The sequence below is a fragment of the Eretmochelys imbricata genome, chromosome 17, assembly GCF_965152235.1.
Source record: "Eretmochelys imbricata isolate rEreImb1 chromosome 17, rEreImb1.hap1, whole genome shotgun sequence".
NCBI lineage: Eukaryota > Metazoa > Chordata > Testudines > Cheloniidae > Eretmochelys > Eretmochelys imbricata.
Window position 1 is genome coordinate 23,259,970 of NC_135588.1, and position 18,545 is coordinate 23,278,514.

General features: G+C 50.3%; 1 long non-coding RNA gene across 1 annotated transcript; it reads right to left on the reverse strand.

Moving 5' to 3' along the window:
• Nucleotides 1-6,946: 6,946 nt before the first annotated feature.
• LOC144276603 (uncharacterized) lies at nt 6,947-9,973 on the reverse strand. Its single transcript, XR_013348286.1, has 2 exons — nt 9,822-9,973; nt 6,947-9,536 (listed from the first exon to the last, which is right to left on the reverse strand). It is a non-coding gene; the product is annotated as an uncharacterized LOC144276603 (long non-coding RNA).
• Between the last annotated feature and the right edge of the window lie 8,572 nt (nt 9,974-18,545).

Genomic DNA, 18,545 nt, shown 5'->3' on the forward strand with positions numbered 1-18,545 from the left:
ACAGTCGGGGGGTCGCCCGCACTCCCCTCGGGCAGGGGGAGACAGTCGGGGGGTCGCCCGCACTCCTCTCGGGCAGGGGGAGACAGTGGGGGGGTCGCCCGCACTCCCCTCGGGCAGGGGGAGACAGTCGGGGGGTCGCCCGCACTCCCTTCGTGCAGGGGAGACAGTCGGGGGGTCGCCCGCACTCCTCTCGGGCAGGGGGAGACAGTGGGGGGGTCGCCCGCACTCCCCTCGGGCAGGGGGAGACAGTCGGGGGGTCGCCCGCACTCCCCTCGGGCAGGGGAGACAGTCGGGGGGTCGCCCGGACTCCCTTCGTGCAGGGGAGACAGTCGGGGGGTCGCCCGCACTCCCCTCGGGCAGGGGGAGACAGTCGGGGGGTCGCCCGCACTCCTCTCGGGCAGGGGGAGACAGTCGGGGGTCGCCTGCACTCGTTTAGGCACAGCTGTCCTCCTCTCATCCCCACTCTGAATGGCTTAGTCAGCCTTCCATCTCCCAGGGTTTGCCCAGTCACGAGGCTCTACAATCTTGGCAACGTGAGTACATTGCAGTCTTCCCCATCTCTCATCTACCAGGCAATAAGTGTGGTTCCCCCTTTCATCAGACCCATTAACTTGGGTTACATTATTATTGCATGCCTGGGTATCTCAGCAATGGAACATGACCCCATTGTGCTAGGCACTGTACAGAACAAGGAGACTGTTCTTACCTCTAAAGAGTTCACAGTATAAGAGACAAAGATGAGTTCAGACAGGTGGGAGAATGCAAGGAAACAAAAAACCCATATTGGTCAGCACAATGAGTAGTGGTCTCAGCACACCAGCAGCCTAACTGTTGTCAGGTTTTTATTATTTTTATTCCAGTGATGCCCAGAGATCCTGAGCAGGATAAGGCCCCTTGTGCCAGGCCCTGCACAGACGTGTTGTAAGGCACAGGCCCTGCCCGGACACCTTTAAGACAAGACATAAAAAGTGGCTTTAACAAACAACAGCAGGGGAGGGGAGGGGAGGGGAGGGGAAGTGAAAGGCTGATAAGATCATGCGGTTGCAGAGGCCAGTGCACAGCTTGCAGAGACAGTGTGTGTCTAGAAGCCCCTGCTCTTGCATGTTTCATTTTTCAGTTACATTGACTTGTGCTGTTATTTTCCTCTTTGCCTGGTTCCTTTTGATTCGTTTCGACTTTTATTTGCTCAGTAGAATCTGACCCCGGCTGCCATTGTTATTGCCTGTTCTTCGGGCAGCTGCCACCCAAGGCACATGCTCCCAGAGAGGGCCCTCTCCTTGGGACTGTTGCCCCGTGGTCTGGGGAGGGGGAGGGTGGAGACACTGGGTGGGCGGATCCTTGCAGAATTCCTGGTCCAATCAGACAGCAGATTCTAAAAGTTCAAATTCCAAAACCAGGGGGCGCTGATGTGAGGGTCAGGGGTGGGGGGGTGGCTGGGTTTTCCTGCCCACTTCCTTCCAGCAGCTCCCTGCTCCTAAGGACTAGCTCCACTCCTGGGAATCGGGGACACTCCTCTCCCAGCCTGTACACCTGCTGGAGTCTGGACCTGGGGGAGCCCCTGGTAGGGTCTCCCCACTTTGCCCTGCGGCAGCAGCTCCTACACTCACCGATGGGATGTATCCTGTGACTGCTGTTGGATTCTCTGAGCAAACTGGAAAAACAAGGGTTGCTTTGACCTGCAAGTCAGGAATTGGGGGTTTATCAGGCCACATAGCAAGCAAGTGAAGGAGGCCTATTGGCAGGAATGTTAGAGGGGCTCCATCATGCACAGACTCATCCTCCAAGACTGAGTTCACTACCCTGTGGGGAGACCCCCTCCCCATTTCAGTGTCAGAGACAAAGTCTGCGCAATGATGGATGACTGTGCAACAAATTGCCACACACCCTGTGCTTTGTGTAAAACACCTCAACGCAGCACATGGTGCTCTGGGGAAATTCAAGCCAGGGCGAGACGAAAACACAGATGAGCTCTGACTGTGGACACGCTGACCCAGGAAGTGTGAGGGGCCGGGCTGCCTGTAACATGGACTGAGGAGCCAGCTGTGATATCATGAACCAAAGAGATGCACTTTGTCGTAGTCAGGTGGTCTCCTGGATGTGGGAGAAGCCATCTTGGCCCCAAACATACACTCCAGCATGTGAGTCTGGTGCAGGGCGCAGCCTCCGTGTCCCTTCCTCACTTCCACCCAGGTCCCTCACAGCATTTGGCACCACAAATCACATAAAACACATAAAATCCCACGTCCTCCTCCCCGTATTCCTCCATCCATTCGTGTGCTCCTAACTATGGGCAACAGCACCACAAAGTGAGCTCAGGGGGTTGAGTCTATCACCTGCTGTCTCAGGTCACCCCACCTCACCAGTTCCCTCGCTGCCAGCAATTCCCAATCCTCTGAGCTCTGTGCCTGCAGCATCCCTCCATTGTGGCCTCAGCATCGGAGGGGACTGGAGGTATAACGACCAGATCAAGGAGACATGCCTGCGCTAGCTCTGAGCTAACTAGCATGCTAAAAATAGCAGTGTGGCTGCAGTGACACAAGCAGCTAGCTGCACCAGATCTGATCCTATCTGAGACCACAGGCGCACATTTGGAGTGGCTAGCCACTCCTGCATACTTCTAGTTTTAGACTGCCGGTTTGATCAGAGCTAGCATAGGCCGGTCTCCTGGAGCTGGGAATTACACCTCCAGCTCCAAGGTAGATGTAACATGTAGGCAAGGTCTATGGGTAATGCTGCTGCCTCAGCTACTGGGCAACGTGTAAGGCCGTGAGTGTGTCAGAGAAGCCTGCCACACAGGGCCCATCTGCTTCTCACACAGGCAGGTGCCAGCCACTGCTGCCAAATGGTCCAAACCACCCTGTATAAACCGAGTGTCTTGACGAGAGGCTGCACCATTCCACTCTGCAGAGGCTGCTTGCTGCACTCCAGGCGCTCGTCATCTTGCTGTTGCACGGCTAGGATGGTGCTGCATGGTCTTTTGCCCTTGTGGAGATGAAAGTTTGCTGCCCCATCCCTCAAGCACTGTGTATGTAACCTCCCAAAATGCCCTATCCACCTTTTCGCTTCCCCAGCTGCAGTTAGTGTTCCTGGACATGGGACTGCCAGTTGAGGGCCCTGCTGGGCATGGCAGTTTCCCCTCCACCGCAGGCTGCACCTTTCTCTCCCCTCCGCCCATCCATGCTTGTGTGGAGTGACAGCCACCGTGTTAACCAACACAGCAGGGACTGAGCTGAAAGCGGGAGTTGCTACAGCTTGAGCTAAAGACTCCATAGAAGGGGCTGTAACAAACTCATGTCCTCAGTGAACCCTGCCAGTGCTCTTCCCCTGCAAGATCCAGAAGTCAGGTCTTTTCTTTCCCTGTTCACAACTCTGATGCAGCTGCCCCTGCATCAACAACATTGAGCACCCTATTGTAGGCTAGCCTTCAGGAACCTGTCTGGGCCTTTGACACCGGGGGTCTCACAAGAAAAATTTTGGTTGCCTCAGAGTGTGGCCACCAACTCTTGCTGGTGGCCGCGCTGACATTTTTCCTAAAATACTTAATCAACTTTAGGAAAAACAAATAAATATGCACATCTGCATGTTCAAATCATTGTAATTTATTTATGTAGATTTTTATTGCAGACTCAATAATAAAAATAATGTACAGTTGTTTCTGTTCTTTACTGGACCCGGTACAGAAGAGAAACAATGTGCTTTGCACTTTCTTGTGGTTTTTGTTGTTGTCGTTGTTTCTTTTGCTTTTTTGGTTGTTTTTTTAAAAAGACTTGCTAGCTAGAAAGTCTGTTTCTGTGAAAAGTGATATTTGCGTGTTTGTTAACACTGCTTTGCCCCCCCCCCATCACCGCTCAGGAAGTTATGGCCACAAGAAAAGACCCTGGTGGCCACATGTGGCCACAGTGGCTGCATTTGAGCATTGGAACAGCAAACCGTTAGGTGTCCCACTGCCTAGTTGAACCCGCAGCCTCCAGTTTAGGTGCCCAGGTGCCTACACAACACACGGGGAGAGTCAGGCACCTACGAATGGGAGTCACAAAAGCCAGTGGGCTGAGCAAGGAGCTGTCGAAACTAGCCAATGGGAAACACTGAGAAGGGTGGGCATAAGCCCTGCCCCTCAAAGGGACTTTGGCACCTAAGGCTGGGCTGGAGGGAGAGGGCTCCTTTCCCGCCAGATTCACAGCCACAAGCACACTCCTGGAGCTTAGTCCTAAGCCAGCTCAGCCCTTTCTCAAGAAAACTCCAGGTTGTTGAGGCATTGGCACCCCGAAAACCTGGTAGGTTAAGCCAGTGACGAGCTGCCAGAAGCTGAAGAACTGGTTCCTTCAGTCGCTCCGGGTCTTCGGTGGCACTGAAGGACCTGCCGCCGAAGTGCGGCCGAAGGGCCAGAGTGCCGCAGGGTGAGTAAAAATTCTCAGGGGAGCTTCCCCAGCCGAGAGCTCAGGCGGGACGGACAGGATGGTCCCGCGGGCCAGAGTTTGCCCACCCCTTTAACAACCGGTTCTAAACCGGCTTCAAAATTTAACAACCGGTTCACGTGAACCGGTGCGAACCAGCTTCAGCTCACCACTGGTGTTAAGCCCTTCGCTGGGATGTAGGAAACCTAGGTTCAAATTTCCGCTCTGCCTGAGGTTTGAACCCAGATCTCCCATGGGCTGCCCTAACTACTGGGCTATGGGGCGGGATTTGGGGGGAATCCCTCCTGTGGAGGCGGTTCAACTTTGTATAAAATACTTATGAGTCATTGGAGCAGGGAGTGGAACTTGAATCTCCCAGGTGAGTCCCCTAACTACTGGGCTACAGTCACCCTTGCTGCCTGGCGCAATGAATTTTGTACATGCCCAGCAGAAATTTTGGGATGCCTACAGGATTAGGCAACAGCTGAAGTGGGGCTTTTATGATCTAAATTTGGACTTAGGTGGCTAAAGTAACAGTCGGGAGTCTAAATCCCTTTGTGGCTCTAGCCTCATGTGTCTAACACAGAGCAATCAAGACTGTATTCAAAATAGTGACAGTGGCAGAAGAGTCATTCTCACAGGGCTGTCATCAGCAGAGTAGCAACAGTGGGAGGGTTCTCAGAATAAAGCCCAGAGAGGACAAGGCCTAGACAGTTCTTGGGGCACATCCCTGGGGTTTGAAGAATAACACACCCACAGAATGCCCCACTCCCCCACACTCTGCTCTGGCTTCTTGGTAGAAAAGCAGCTCTGAGCCGACCATGACTGCAGCTTCCATTCAGTATAGACCAGGACCGGGGAGATTTCATAACTATGATTTTTAAAATACGTCGAAATACAAGTGGGAAATATTGCTTTGTGTATCCCAGTCAGAAGAACATCACTGAGGTGACACTAAGACCAAAAGTGGATTTCAGTTGCTTAAGATTAAAACTTCTCAAGGAAACATTGTCACTGTCAAAAAGTTGAAATATGGGAAAATAATTTCTCAAAGAAATGTTAAAGTGGTTTCTGTTTTGCTGAGTTCATATGGAACAAGTTTCCAAACCTTTTCATGTTGTTTTTGAAAATTTTGAATCTTAAGATTTTGAACTTTTGAAATTTCATTTTTTTCCCTTTTCTCTCCCTTGTTTCCTTTTTTCCACTGAGGGCAATAAAATTAATTCTATCTAGGGCTTCTCTCTTCTTTACACTTTTTCCTTTGAACTTCTCCAACTTTGGAAATCACTGGTGTCAGAGATACTATTTCAGTTTTACTTTTGTCCCCTCAAACTTTCTCAAAGTTGGAGAAGTGTTGACAGATTACAGAATAGCAAAAAGTCAAAGTGAGGGGGAAAAGTCCTAAACATTATTAATTCTGTTTCATAAAGGAAATAAATGGGGAAGGGGGGATACAGTTTCAACAAAATCAATTCCTGCACCCCCTGCAAAAAAAAATCCGCAAGGTTTTAGTTTAGAAAAAAAAGGCATTTTTAGTTAAAAAAATAGTTTTGAATGAATTTTTTTATCAGATCTAGTAAAAAACCAAGAAATTCAGAGTTAAAGTTACACTTGCAACAAACCAAAACTTCTGAAAGCCAGGGAATGTCTACCTCTGCGTAATGGAGTCTATGATATTTCCCGCTCGCTCAGGGGTACCAAGAGCAGCAATCCATTGATGTGTGCAAGGTGCTCAGAGAGGCAGGGACAGCAGCATGAGCTTTCCCATCTTACAGTAAGGGGCCATACAAGTAGAGAGAGAGAGAGAACACACCCATTAAGAGGCTCTTTAGGGGCCAGCCACCCCTCTCCTCTCCACAAGCCTTGGGAGGCTCATTTGTCCCCACTGAGACAAGACAAGACCCTCAGCCACACCCTGAGGTTGATCTCAGGACAGTGAGGAAAAAGGCTGGTGACTCCATGTAGGGCTGTTGGGATCTGTTGAATTTAATAAGGTTCTTGGGAGTGGAGCATAGTTTTGAGGGCCCCTCTCAAAACTAGGAAGGATCATAGGTAGCAGGAGTGGGAGATAGCCAGGGCTCCCAAGGAGCTCGAGGTCTGCATGGGGGTGGAATGCTTGGAGCCTGCTGTCCCGCTCCACTTACAGAGATCAGTGAACCACTTGGTATCTCTCTCTTTCAACTTTTTTGCAAAATAGCCTGTGGAGAACACTCATTGGAGGATGTCCTCACGGAGCAGCCCATTGCCCAATTTACTTCAAATTTGGTTAAAAATAATATTCTGCTCCAGACTTAACCTAGTAGTGCTGAGCCCAGAATCCTTTCACTGGCAACACAGAGAAAGGGGCTAAAATCAGGCTTCTAGTAGAAACTCAACTGCAACTTTAATGCTAGAGTGACTGCCCGCACTCTATAATGGGCAAGTAAACACTGGGCTCTTTATTGTGCAAGCTGGGGCCTGCGTGGTAGGTTCCCACGCCTTTGTGTCTGAACGGACGCTGGTAAGTACCGTACCTTGGCTTTATGTTTTATACAAATACAGCAGAAAAAGTCTACAAAAAATAATAAAACGTTTTATTGATTAACGCCCTCCTCCTCCAGCACTGTACATCATAATGAAACAAATCAAAACAATTCAAAAGACACATCAAACAAGACCTTAGGCTTACAGGGACCCAAGCACTTACACAATACACTGGAGTCTGCAGCGTACCCCCTGGCCAGTTACACTAATGCTGCAGACTGCTGTAGCTCAGAGCCGAGGAAACACATCGCTCTGCTTTCTGCGCTTGGCAGTGCATTGTCTGGTGCCGGTGTCCCGCCATGGCAGCCAGGCATTTGCCTCAGCCATTTATGTCGCTCTGTCACACTGTAATAGGGGCAAGAAAAACACTTTTCAACGCAGGAGGATGTGCTCTGGACTCTCTGGAGCACCTACGCTCACATCTTTAAAGTCTGCCTAGACCTAACCCATCAGCAACACTTCACTCCTGGAGCCAGGTGTCTACACGGCCAGCTTGCCGCCCCCCCACCCCATAGGGAACTGAATCCCCTTCCTGCAGCACTTCCAGTGCGCTCCCGCCTCTGCCAGGGGCAGTAGTTGTAGCTGTAGCTGATCAAATTCTCCATATTTAAGGAGTGGAAGCAAAAGAGCCTTTGCTTCCATGGAGCATCTCAGTGTGGACAGATTCAGGAGCTAAGCACGGACTCTGGGGCACTATTAAGACAGGCTCCAGGCAGCGGCAGCACCCAGTACACACAGTTCAGCCCAGCAGCCCAAGTGCTCACAGGGCTTCCCAATCCATGATGGCCGTGGTTGCAGCAATCCGTTCCAGCGGTGGGTGCAGGCAGTCGGTGTCCTGGTGACCGGCGTGCTCTCTTCTCCGTAGCCCACAGTACACTCATCCATAAAGTAGGAAACACTACACCCTGCAGTGCTGTTTAGTAGTGCTTTCTACTTTATGGGTGACTGCACTGTCTCTCAATCGCCGTGCAGCTCCTCTTCACCCGATCACAGGCTCTCTCCCTCCAGCAGGTCCTTAGAAAGGCCCTGAGTGGCAGCCAGGACCCATCTCCCACTCGGACAGGAAAACAGACCCTGTGGCCAGCACAGGGACAGATTTACAGCTGCTTCCAGTTGGCAGCTAGGTTTTATAATGGAGCAACAGGTCTATGAGGCTGCTGTCCCCAGGACTAACTATCCTCCCATGTTTTAGAGTAGCAGCCGTTTTAGTCTGTATCCGTAAAAAAGAACAGGAGTACTTGTGGCACCTTAGAGACTAACCAATTTATTTGTGCATAAGCTCACTTCATCGGATTCCTCCCATAAGAATCAAGATATTCTTGGCCACAGGAGACTGCCCTACCCCCCATCCTGGCCCCTCACGCTCCCAGTCCCAGCCAAAGGAGACTCTGCCCTGCACCCTCATGTGCTGTGACTGAAATAGGCTGTTTTCGGAACCTTTTCCCACTGATGCTAACTCCAGTTCAGCTCAGCTTGTCATGGGAACATGGGTTGGCGCCCCAGGTAAACTTGCCACCAGCCTTTTAACCACACAGTCGTCAGAGCAGCTGCCCGCTACATGGAGGGGAGGAATGAGGGGCTTTCCTAGAGGCCTGGAGCCTGCCCCGGACTCAGCTCCCACTATTGCTCCAACCAGGGGTCTGCCTGCGCGTGAGGAAATGTCCCCAGAAAAGCTAGTGTGGCTGAGGCTCTGGTGATTCATTGATGGCCTTTTCCCCAGGCAGCCCTTTGCTCTAGCTGCGTCAATAGGAAGTTCCCCTTATTAGCAAACTGATTGTTGTGGAGATAGGCATCAAACCCAGAGCCTGAAGCCAGCAAAGCAGACAGAGGATCCTCTTGGACCAGGAGTTTTGGAAGCAAGCAGTGGGAAGACACAGCCAGCCAGCCTCCCTCCTCCTCCCCCACTCCGGGTTCCTAAAAGTGGGACAGAACTAACTTCACTACAGACTCTGCCTTGTCAATTCGGGGGAAATATCCTGCCTCCAATGAGCTTGTTACCAGGTCCCTGCTCCTGGGAGAATGCCCTCGCTAAGCCTCACTCATGGACTCACCTGCATTAAGAGCCCCAGGCAGGGACATGGGCCAGGGGCCCCCACTAGCTAGCCCCAGCTGCCAGCTCCGCTCTGGTTCTAGAACCCCTGTCTCCAACAGTGACGGACAGAATTATGCACTTCTGCTTTTGACACTTCCGCTGTCTGCTCCCTGGGCCCATCCTCCCCTTTCCAGAGTCAAACCAGACCAAAGAAGGCACATAGGATAACTGCAGCCAAGAGCCCCCCGAGTCCCAGCACCCAACAGGCACATGACCACAAGGGCAGGCATCTACTCAGGCAGCCCCCAGCTCCTGGCACACACATGGCCATCCAGGCAGCCCCCAGTGGCACACATCTACCCAGGCAGCTTCTGGTGGGCACATGGCAACCCAGGCAGGCCCCAGCTCCTGGCAGCACCTAGACAGGCCCCATTCCACCTGCTCACAGCATTAGCTTAAATAAAGCTTTTTGGAGCTTCGGCAGGGAGCCTGCCAGCCTCTGCCTCTGGGAGGGTCTTTCTTACCTGGTCAGGTGCTGTCCAACTGCCTCACATCTGGGTCTCAGAAACTGGGCACTGAAGTGGCCTCTTTCAGAGGGAACAATTGACAGTTAAAGGGTAAGTGAGCAGATGCAACCCAGACACTGAACTTGATTGGTGCTCCCCAGCCCCATTCTCTGGTGTGCTCATTCCCCCTGGAAACGCACATCCACAGACACTCACGCACACACAGACAGTCATGCAGTTTACACACCCCTGACAAGGCCTATTTTCTGGACTCTGAGCAGCACCCAGAAAGGCAGAAGCTGCAGCATCACTGCCCAGTGAGTTTCCTCGTGGACAGGGCCATTAGGAGAGCTCTAAATACATTACCAAATTCCGCCCTGTGCGTGATGAGCTGCACGGGGTAAAAACCACCATAAACTCCTGTCAATTGTCCACCTGCTGCCCCTGCTGCGGCTGCTCAGGGTGCAGCACCTTGCATTCACGGTGTCTCAGGAGGAATGGACGCCCCCACCAAAGAGTGAGCCTGCTTTTAACCCCATCCTGCCCACGTGGGTTCAACCACAGGAAGAGCCGTAGCTGCTAGAAAGATAAAGTGTGTAGCTGTCCCACCCAGTGACACTCCAGCAGTCTGACCGCAGGCTGTTCTCAAGCGACGACTACGTGGAACTGCTGCTGCTGCAGAAAGACGCACAGGAAGCAAGAAACACTGTTGCAGTCACAGCCATTTAAGCACTTCGGAACTTTGCCGTTCAGAGCGACAAACTTGTTTTTTTCCAAACATCTGCTTTCCACAGGCCCTAAGTGTCTGACTCCCCCTTCCTTCTGGGTTTGTATCCCCAGCTAGTCATTCTCCTTCCTTGACCTACGAAGTCCCAACAGAATCACCAGCTGGATGACTTGCCAGAGCAGCATGGCACGCAGGGGTGAGCAGTGCAGATCCTACGGTGTGGCATCCAGTGAGCAAGACAGCAGCACAGCAAGCTAGAGAGAAGGGCTTTTTCCACTGGTGCCTCCTGTTCTCCTCATTCCCAGCAGGGAGCTGGAGTTAACTTTAGGTCAGTTTGCACTTGAAGCACTAGTTCAAGCACATGCTGCAAGTCATGTGCACCTGGCACAGAGCTGAGGGAGCTTGCAATGCCAGCGAGAGGGCCGGAGCACGAACCTTCCAGAACAAAGACTAGCAGCCTCAAAGGGGATGTTGCATCATTGCTGGTGGTCAAAATCTCTTGGGGTACATGGAAGATGGGGCAGGTAGATTGCAAAGGCATGTCACTCCCTGAGGTCCCAGTCTATCACTCTCACACTGGCTCCATTCTTTACTCCATTGATTTCAATGGGGTACTTCTGGAGTAAGGGATCACTCAGTATGAGTATGGGTGACAGCACTGGACCCCTACTGAATGTGTCCAAAGGTACTCAGGCTACCCGAGGCAGAAGTGGACTGGAAATAAAAGGTTTAGAAACCTGACCTATGAAGAAAGGTTAAAAAAAACTGGGCACGTTTATGCTTGAGAAAAGCAGACTGAGGGGGGGACCTGAGAACAGGTTTCCAATATGTGAAGGGCTGTTATAAAGAGCAAAGGGATCAATTGTTCTCCGTGTCCACTGAAGATAGGACAAGAAGTAGTGGGCTTAATCTTCAGCAAGGGAAATTTAGGCTAGATATACAGAACAACTTTCCAACTATAAAGGTAGTTAAGTTCTGGGACAGGCTTCTAAGGGAGGTTGTGCAATCCCTGTCACTGGAGGTTTTTAAGGCCAAACACCTGCCTGGGATGGTCTAGATATACTTGGTCCTGCCGCTTAAGGTCTCTTCCAACCCTACATTTCTGTGATTCTATGACTCATGAACCTGAAAGAGTATTCCAGCACCCAAAAGGGTTCAGGAGGCCATGCTGGCTCCTGAATTTCTGAGCCACATGGCAGGAGTGATGTTTGGGAAAGGGGAGGAGTTTGTCGCTCTCAGTTACATGAATTACGGTAATATTCATTTAGGCAGGGAGCTGGAAGCACCCCAGTAGACTTCTAGCAGCAGAATGCAAGGCCTAAATGCATTTCCTAGTGATCAAGACTGAGCTTTCACCAACACAGCAAGGAGGAAATAGAAAAACCCAGATAGTCTAAAAGGATGAAATCCAGGATCCAGTAATGGCCAACAATGACCTGGGGCCAACAGCAGACAAAGCAAATTAGATATGGATTTGCAAAGGGACTGGGAAGTTCAGGGGAAATGGGATACAGAGCCTTCTGCTTCACAATTTGAATCCATGCAAGGCTAGAAGTGATTGAGAGCTGTCACCATCTGACAGACATATAGGGAGAGGCCCACGTGACATTAGTTTAATAATCTCAATTAAGCTCTTAGTGGACATTCCACATCACAAAATTGGTGCCATTTAGCAACCTTCTTGACACCTGCAGCAAAAAGGCCAAGGACTGAATGGGAGTGGAGACTCATCTACCCTTCCTTCTTGTCACGGGCGACGACTCACTGCTGTGGTGCCTCCTGCTGGTTGTCCAGGGAATTAGCTCTTTTCAGCCAGGAGCGGCCTCTGCCGGTCAGTGTCTCGGCTGCCGCTGGCCCCGTGCCCCTCCTGGACCCCGATGCCCTTCTAGATTAGGGTTCTGCCCCCTGGCAATACCCCCTCAGTCTGGGTCTCCCCTCCCAGGGGAACCCCCAATCCCTCCCTTGCCTCAGTGGCTACTGTCAGTCATCATCTAGCCCCCGCTCCCTGGGGCAGACTGCAGTCTGTACCGCTCATCATCGGCAAGGGGGGCTCGGACCAGCTGCCTCTGTCTAGGTCTGGGCTGCTCCTCTGCAGCCTTAGTACCCTTTCGTGGGCCTTTACCTCGGCCTGGGGCTCTGCTAGGCTGGAGCTCCCCAGCTTCCTCTGTCCTTCCCCAGCACTGCTCTGCCCTAGGTACCTTCTTCAGCTTCCCAGACAGCCAGGTCCTCCTCTCTCCATGTAGCTAGATAGAGTGTCTGTCTAACTGATAGATCCCAAGAAGTAACTGAAAGGGGTAATAGAGGTAACTTGATGTAATATATTTAAACTTCTGTAAGGCATGTGATTGGTTCCACACATTTTGCTTAATAAACTAGCATGATACAGAATCAATGTGACATACATTAAATGGATTAAAAACTGGCTAATGTATAGGTCTCAAAATTGAATTGTAAATAGGGAAGTGTAATCAAGCGGGTGTGTTTCCAGTGGGGTTCCACATGGATCAGTTCTTGGCTCTATGCAATTTAACATTTTTATCAATGACCTGGAAGGAAACATAAAATCATCACTGATAAAGTTTGCAGATGGCACAAAGACTGGATGAGTAGTAAATAATGATGAGGAGAGGTCATTGATATGTAGCAATCTGGATCGCTTGGTAAACTGGGCACATGAAAACAATATGCATTTTAATACAGCCAACATCTAGTAACAAAAAATGCAGGCTATGCTTACAGAATGGGGGGGCGGGCTCTATCCTGGGAAGCTGGGACTCTGAAAAAGATCTGGGAGTCATGGTGGATAATCAGCTGAACATGACCTCTCAGTGTGATGCCATGGCAAAAAGGGCTAATGGGATCTTCAGATGTATAAACGGGAATCTCCAGTAAGAATAAGAAGGTTATTTTACTTCTGCATTTGCCACTGGTGCGATCACTACTGGAATCCTGGGTCCAGTTCTGGTGCCCACAACTCAAGAAGGATGTTGATAAATTAGAGAGGGCTCAGAGAAGACCCGCAAGAGTGATTAAAGGGTTAGAAAATCTGGCTACGGTGATATACTCAAGAAACTCTATTACCTTAAAAAAAGAAGACTAAGGAGTGTCTTAATCATAGTCTATAAGTACCTACGAGGGGGACAAACATTGATAATGGGCTCTTCAATCTAGCTGACAAAGGTACAACAAGATCCAATGGCTGGAAGCTGAAGTCAGACAAATTCAGACAGGAAATAAGATGCAAAATTTTAACAGTGAGTAATTAACCTTTAGAAAAATTTACTAAGGATTGTAGCAGATTTGGGATAGCTCAGTGGTTTGAGCATTAGCCTGCTAAACCCATGGTTGTGAGTTCAATCTGTGAAAGGGCCATTTAGGGATCTGGGGTGAAAATTGGGGATTGGTCCTGCTTTGAGCAAGGGGTTGGACTAGATGACCTCCTGAGGTCCCTTCCAACCCTGAGATTCTATGATTCTCCATCACCGACAATTTTTAAATCAAGATTGGATGTTTTTTCTAAAGATCTGCTTTAATTCAAACAGGAATTAATTCAAGGAAGTTTTATGGACTATGCTATGCAAGGGGTCAGACTAGGTGATCACTGGACCCTTCTGGCTTTATAATCTGTTAATTGTGAATGAGGACTCATCATCCAAAGGGGCATTTCTAGTGAGGTTCCACAGGGATCTGTGCTTGACCCAATGCTATCCAATATTTGTATTGAGAGCTGGAAAAAAATGTAGAATCATTACTGGTAAAATTTGCAGATGGCACAAAAATTGGTGAAGTAGAAAACAAAGAGAAGAACAGGTGAGGTTTTCAGAGTGATCAGAATTGCTTGGTAAGCTTGGCTCATTTGAACAACATGCATTTTAACCCAGCCAAAAGTAAATTTCTACATCTAGGAACCAAAGATGTAGGTCACACTTTCATGATGGAGACTGTCTCCTAGAAAGCAATGACACTGGAAAGGGCTTAGGGGTCACAGTGGGAACCAATTGAACCTGAGCTCCCAGTGCAATGCAGCGTCTAGGCAGGATACATGATTCCTGGATGTGAAGCAGACAAGTATTGCGTAGGAGCAGTGAGGTGGTATTATCTCTGTATAGGGCACTGACGAGAGCATTACTGGATACTACATCCAATTCTGGTGTCCACGCTTCCAAAAAGGATGTTGAAAAATTGGAAAGGGTTCAGAGAAGAGCTACAAGAATTATTGGAAAACTGGCCTTACAGTGAAAGACTCTCTGGCCGCCCAGCTCTGAAGGCAGCAACTCAGAAGTAGGGGTGGCATGGTCTGGTGTCGCCACCCTTCCTTCTGCGCTGCAGCTGGCGGGGCCCTGCCTACAGAGGTGGGTGCCTGGCCAACAGCCACAGAAGTAAGGGTGTCAATACCACGACCCCCCTTAAATAACTTTGTGACCCCCTTCAGATCCCTTTTGAATCAGGACCCCCAATTTGAGAAATGTTGGTCTCCCCCGTGAAATCTGTATAGTATAGGGTAAAAGCACACAAAAGACCAGATTTCATGGGGGAAGACCAGATTTCACGGTCTGTGACATGTTTTTCATGGCCGTGAATTTGGTAGGGCCCTACCCATAGCTGTACCGGATAGCAGGAGGAAAAAATGTGACTGATGGATGTCACTCACATCGGCAGCTCTGCCTCCGAGTACAAGTAAGGAGCAGATCAGCACTGGTGGCTTTTCAGAGTATAACTACAATCTGACTTGGAAACCTGAAAGCGTTTTGCTCTGTGTAACTCAGAGACAATGTCATTCAGAGAGAATGAGTGCTAGCTATGTGTTCTCAACATCAAGTTAGCCCAGTAGCTAAAGAGTTAATTATCTAGCTTTGTTGCACATGGCATGACACATGTTGGCACAAACTGTGCACCTGTGTTAAATTAACCACTGTGAAGACAGCTCTCTTAAGAAGACGCATTTTGGGGCACTTTGAAAAGCCAGCTCTTAAACAGAAAGCTCTTCTCAGCCTAACTATAGAAGTCGCTCTCACTAGCCTGGCTGGCCAGCTGATTCAGTCTTACTCCTTGGAGAATTTTTGTGAAAGTGAAGCATCTGCTAAGACAATCCAACTGAGAGTTTCATAATTATTCAACACACAGCCAAGTCCCGGTGCTGTGGATAAACTGTGGAATCCCGCCCTCTGCGCTTTTGCTGGTCACAAATCCAAATGGAATGTTCCAACATTTAGTTTTGAGCAAACTTATTTGCAATGTGATGTAGCAGTGTAGAAAAGCCAGGGTGACTGTTTATCACGTCCCAGGGCAAGAGGGGAAAAGAGCCACTCTGGCAGTGCTGCCGTGACTGCTGTTGCGTTTATTAGTTAGGTTGAATTAAATCCGGGAGTATGTGAACTGGAACGAACTATAACATCATGACTAGTGTGGAGAACGTGAATAGGGAAGTGTTATTTACCCCTTCACATAACATAAGAACTAGGGGACACCCAATGAAATTAACAGGCAGAAGGTTTAAAACAAAGTATTTTGTCACACAATGCCCAGCCTGTGGAACTCACTGCCAGGGGATGTTGTGAAGGCCAAAAGTATAACTGAGTTCAAAAAAGAATTAGACAAGTTCCTAGGTGCATCAATGGCTATTAGTCAGGATGGGCAGGGATGCAACCCCTGCTCTGGGTGTCACTAAGCCTCTGACTGCCAGAAGCTGGGACTGACCAACAGGCGATGGCTCACTAGATAATTGCGCTGTTCTGTTCATTCCTGCTTAAGCACCTGGCACTGGCCACTGTCAGAAGGTCACTTTGGATGGGCTATCACCAGCAGGAGAGTGAATTTGTGTGGGGGGGTGGAGGGTGAGAAAACCTGGATTTGTGCTGGAAATGGCCTAACCTGTTGCTCACTTTAGATAAGCTATTACCAGCAGGACAGTGGGGTGGGAGGAGGTATTGTTTCATATTCTCTGTGTATATATAAAGTCTGCTGCAGTTTCCACGGTATGCATCTGATGAAGTGAGCTGTAGCTCACGAAAGCTCATGCTCAAATAAATTGGTTAGTCTCTAAGGTGCCACAAGGACTCCTTTTCTTTTTGCGAATACAGACTAACACGGCTGTTACTCTGAAACCTGTCAGAAGACAGGACATTGGGGTAGATGGACCATTGGTCTGACCCAGTATGGCCGTTCTTATGCTGGGAGTCCAGGTATAGCAACACTAAGCCGCAGTGGGCTGGAGGGAGCCATTGTGGGGAAAGAGTTAAACAGAGTGACACAACTAACTGAGCGATGGAGAAACCCACCTTTTGCTGTTGCTGCCACCCTCCCTCTCCTGCCCTTCACTTTACCTTGATCCCTCCCAGCAATTTTCTCATAAAATTGCCCTGAATCCAAGCATCAGTCTCTTGGACCCGGATACAGTGATTGCTGCCATGCAGCACTCAGCTTGGTGCCCTGCCTAATGCCCCCAGGGGGCCTGAGTCAGCTGGAGGGAGCTGGGAATCTGGAGCAGGGGAGGGGGCCACTCTCTGCCACAGCATCCACAAGAAGATCCAGAACAGCTCTCCTGGGGCTCAAAGAAGAAGGAGTGTGGCTGCAGCAGTCTAGGATGAGGGAAGAAGCCAGGGGAGTCTGGCATAGAGGTGGCAGGACGTGAAGCAGACAGCCAAGGAGATGTGATGTGTTAAACTCCAGGAGGGTGGCTCTGAGCTGACTGATATGGAAGCTGGGGAGCTGATGAACTGCTGGAGCCTGGGGCCGGAGAGTGTAGGTGAGGCTCCAACCAGAGACAGTCAAGCACACTGGTGACATGGAAGTGATAGTGCAAAGGTGATGGCTGGCAGAGCTACTGCACAAGGAAAAGGGGGTTCCAAGTCAGAAGTGATGGATGGTGCTAGCACATGGGGAGCTGGAGATGTCCTCGTTGATGCTCCTCTTGCCCTGGATACACGTTCTCCTGAGGTGTTCCCCTGAAGGTGATGATGGCTAGAGAGGGTGGTGTCAAAGGCACCAGAAGCTCTGGTCAGCTGCTGTCAGATGAAAGCAGAAAGGAAGGTTACAGGGGTGATGGCCAGGAGGGAGAAGGTAGATTGAAAAACAGCAGCAGCAGAACTGAACTTGGTGGTGTAGCCAGGGGTTGATAGGCAGGCAAAGCCACATGCCAGGAGAGCCTGGGGATGGGCAGGCTCTGCACTAAGGAATCCCAGGCTGCCCATGACCTGGGGAGGGAGAGTGCATTGGGTGGGTGTGTAAATGGAAGCAAGGACTGCAGGCAGCTCTGCAAAGAGGGGCAGAAGCCCTCAGGGGCTCCCTGTAGCTCAGCTGAGCTGACCCTAGCTCCCAGCCAAGTGCCCTGGAACTCTAGTAGGGCAGCTCCCCACTTCATGGTTCCTGTACCAAACCGGGCAGTCAGTAGCAGATGCACGTACGTCCAAGCGTGGTGCCAGTCACTGCAGTTGAATGATGCCAGCAGGATGGGGAGGCGTTACAGCCCGCTGAGTTGTCACTGTCCCGCCGTGCTGCAGGCATTGCCAGGCAGGAAGCTGGAGAGTGGAGTAGCCCAGGAGGACACACTGGGCCTTGTCACACTTGCAAAGATGTGGGGGAGGTGACCTCTTTTATTGGACCAACTTCTGTTGGGGATAGGGACAAGCTTTGGAGCTCCACTGAGCTCTTCTTCAGACCTGAAAGCTTGTCTCTGCCCCCAACAGAAGTGGGTCCAATAAAAGACGTTCCCTCCCCCACCTCGTCTCTCTCCTATCCTGGGACCCACTCGGCTAGAACAACGCTGCAAACAGGGAGTCTATTTGGATTTTCAGAAGGAAGAGAATGGGGGGAGGGTCGCACCTCCTCTTTCCCACGCCCTAGTGGGCAGGGTTAGAGGTGATTTGAAATTTTGGGGGGTCTTTATCTCCTAGTTCCCTACTCCAGCAGCCCTTGACAGTGAGTCTGCCTCACTGCTCCCTTCCCAGTGTTGGCCACTGCACCCAAAAGCAGCAGCTCAGGCTGTTCTCAGTGGTAGCGGATGACAGAACAAGGAGTGATGGTCTCAAGTTGCAGTGGGGGAGGTTTAGGTTGGATATTAAGAAAAACTTCTTCACTAGGAGGGTGGTGAAACACTGGAATGCGTTACCTAGGGAGGTGGTGGAATCTCCTTCCTTAGAGGTTTTTAAGGTCAGGCTTGACAAAGCCCTGGCTGGCATGATTTAGTGGGGGTTGGTCCTGCTTTGAGCGGGGGGTTGGACTGGATGACCTCCTGAGGTCTCTTCCAACCATCATCTTCTATGATTCTCTGATTTTATGACAGCTAGTTGCTCAAGCATTGAAACAGTTAACAGTGTTGCCATTTACATTTAGATTCATATATTTAAAACCAGAAAGGACCATTC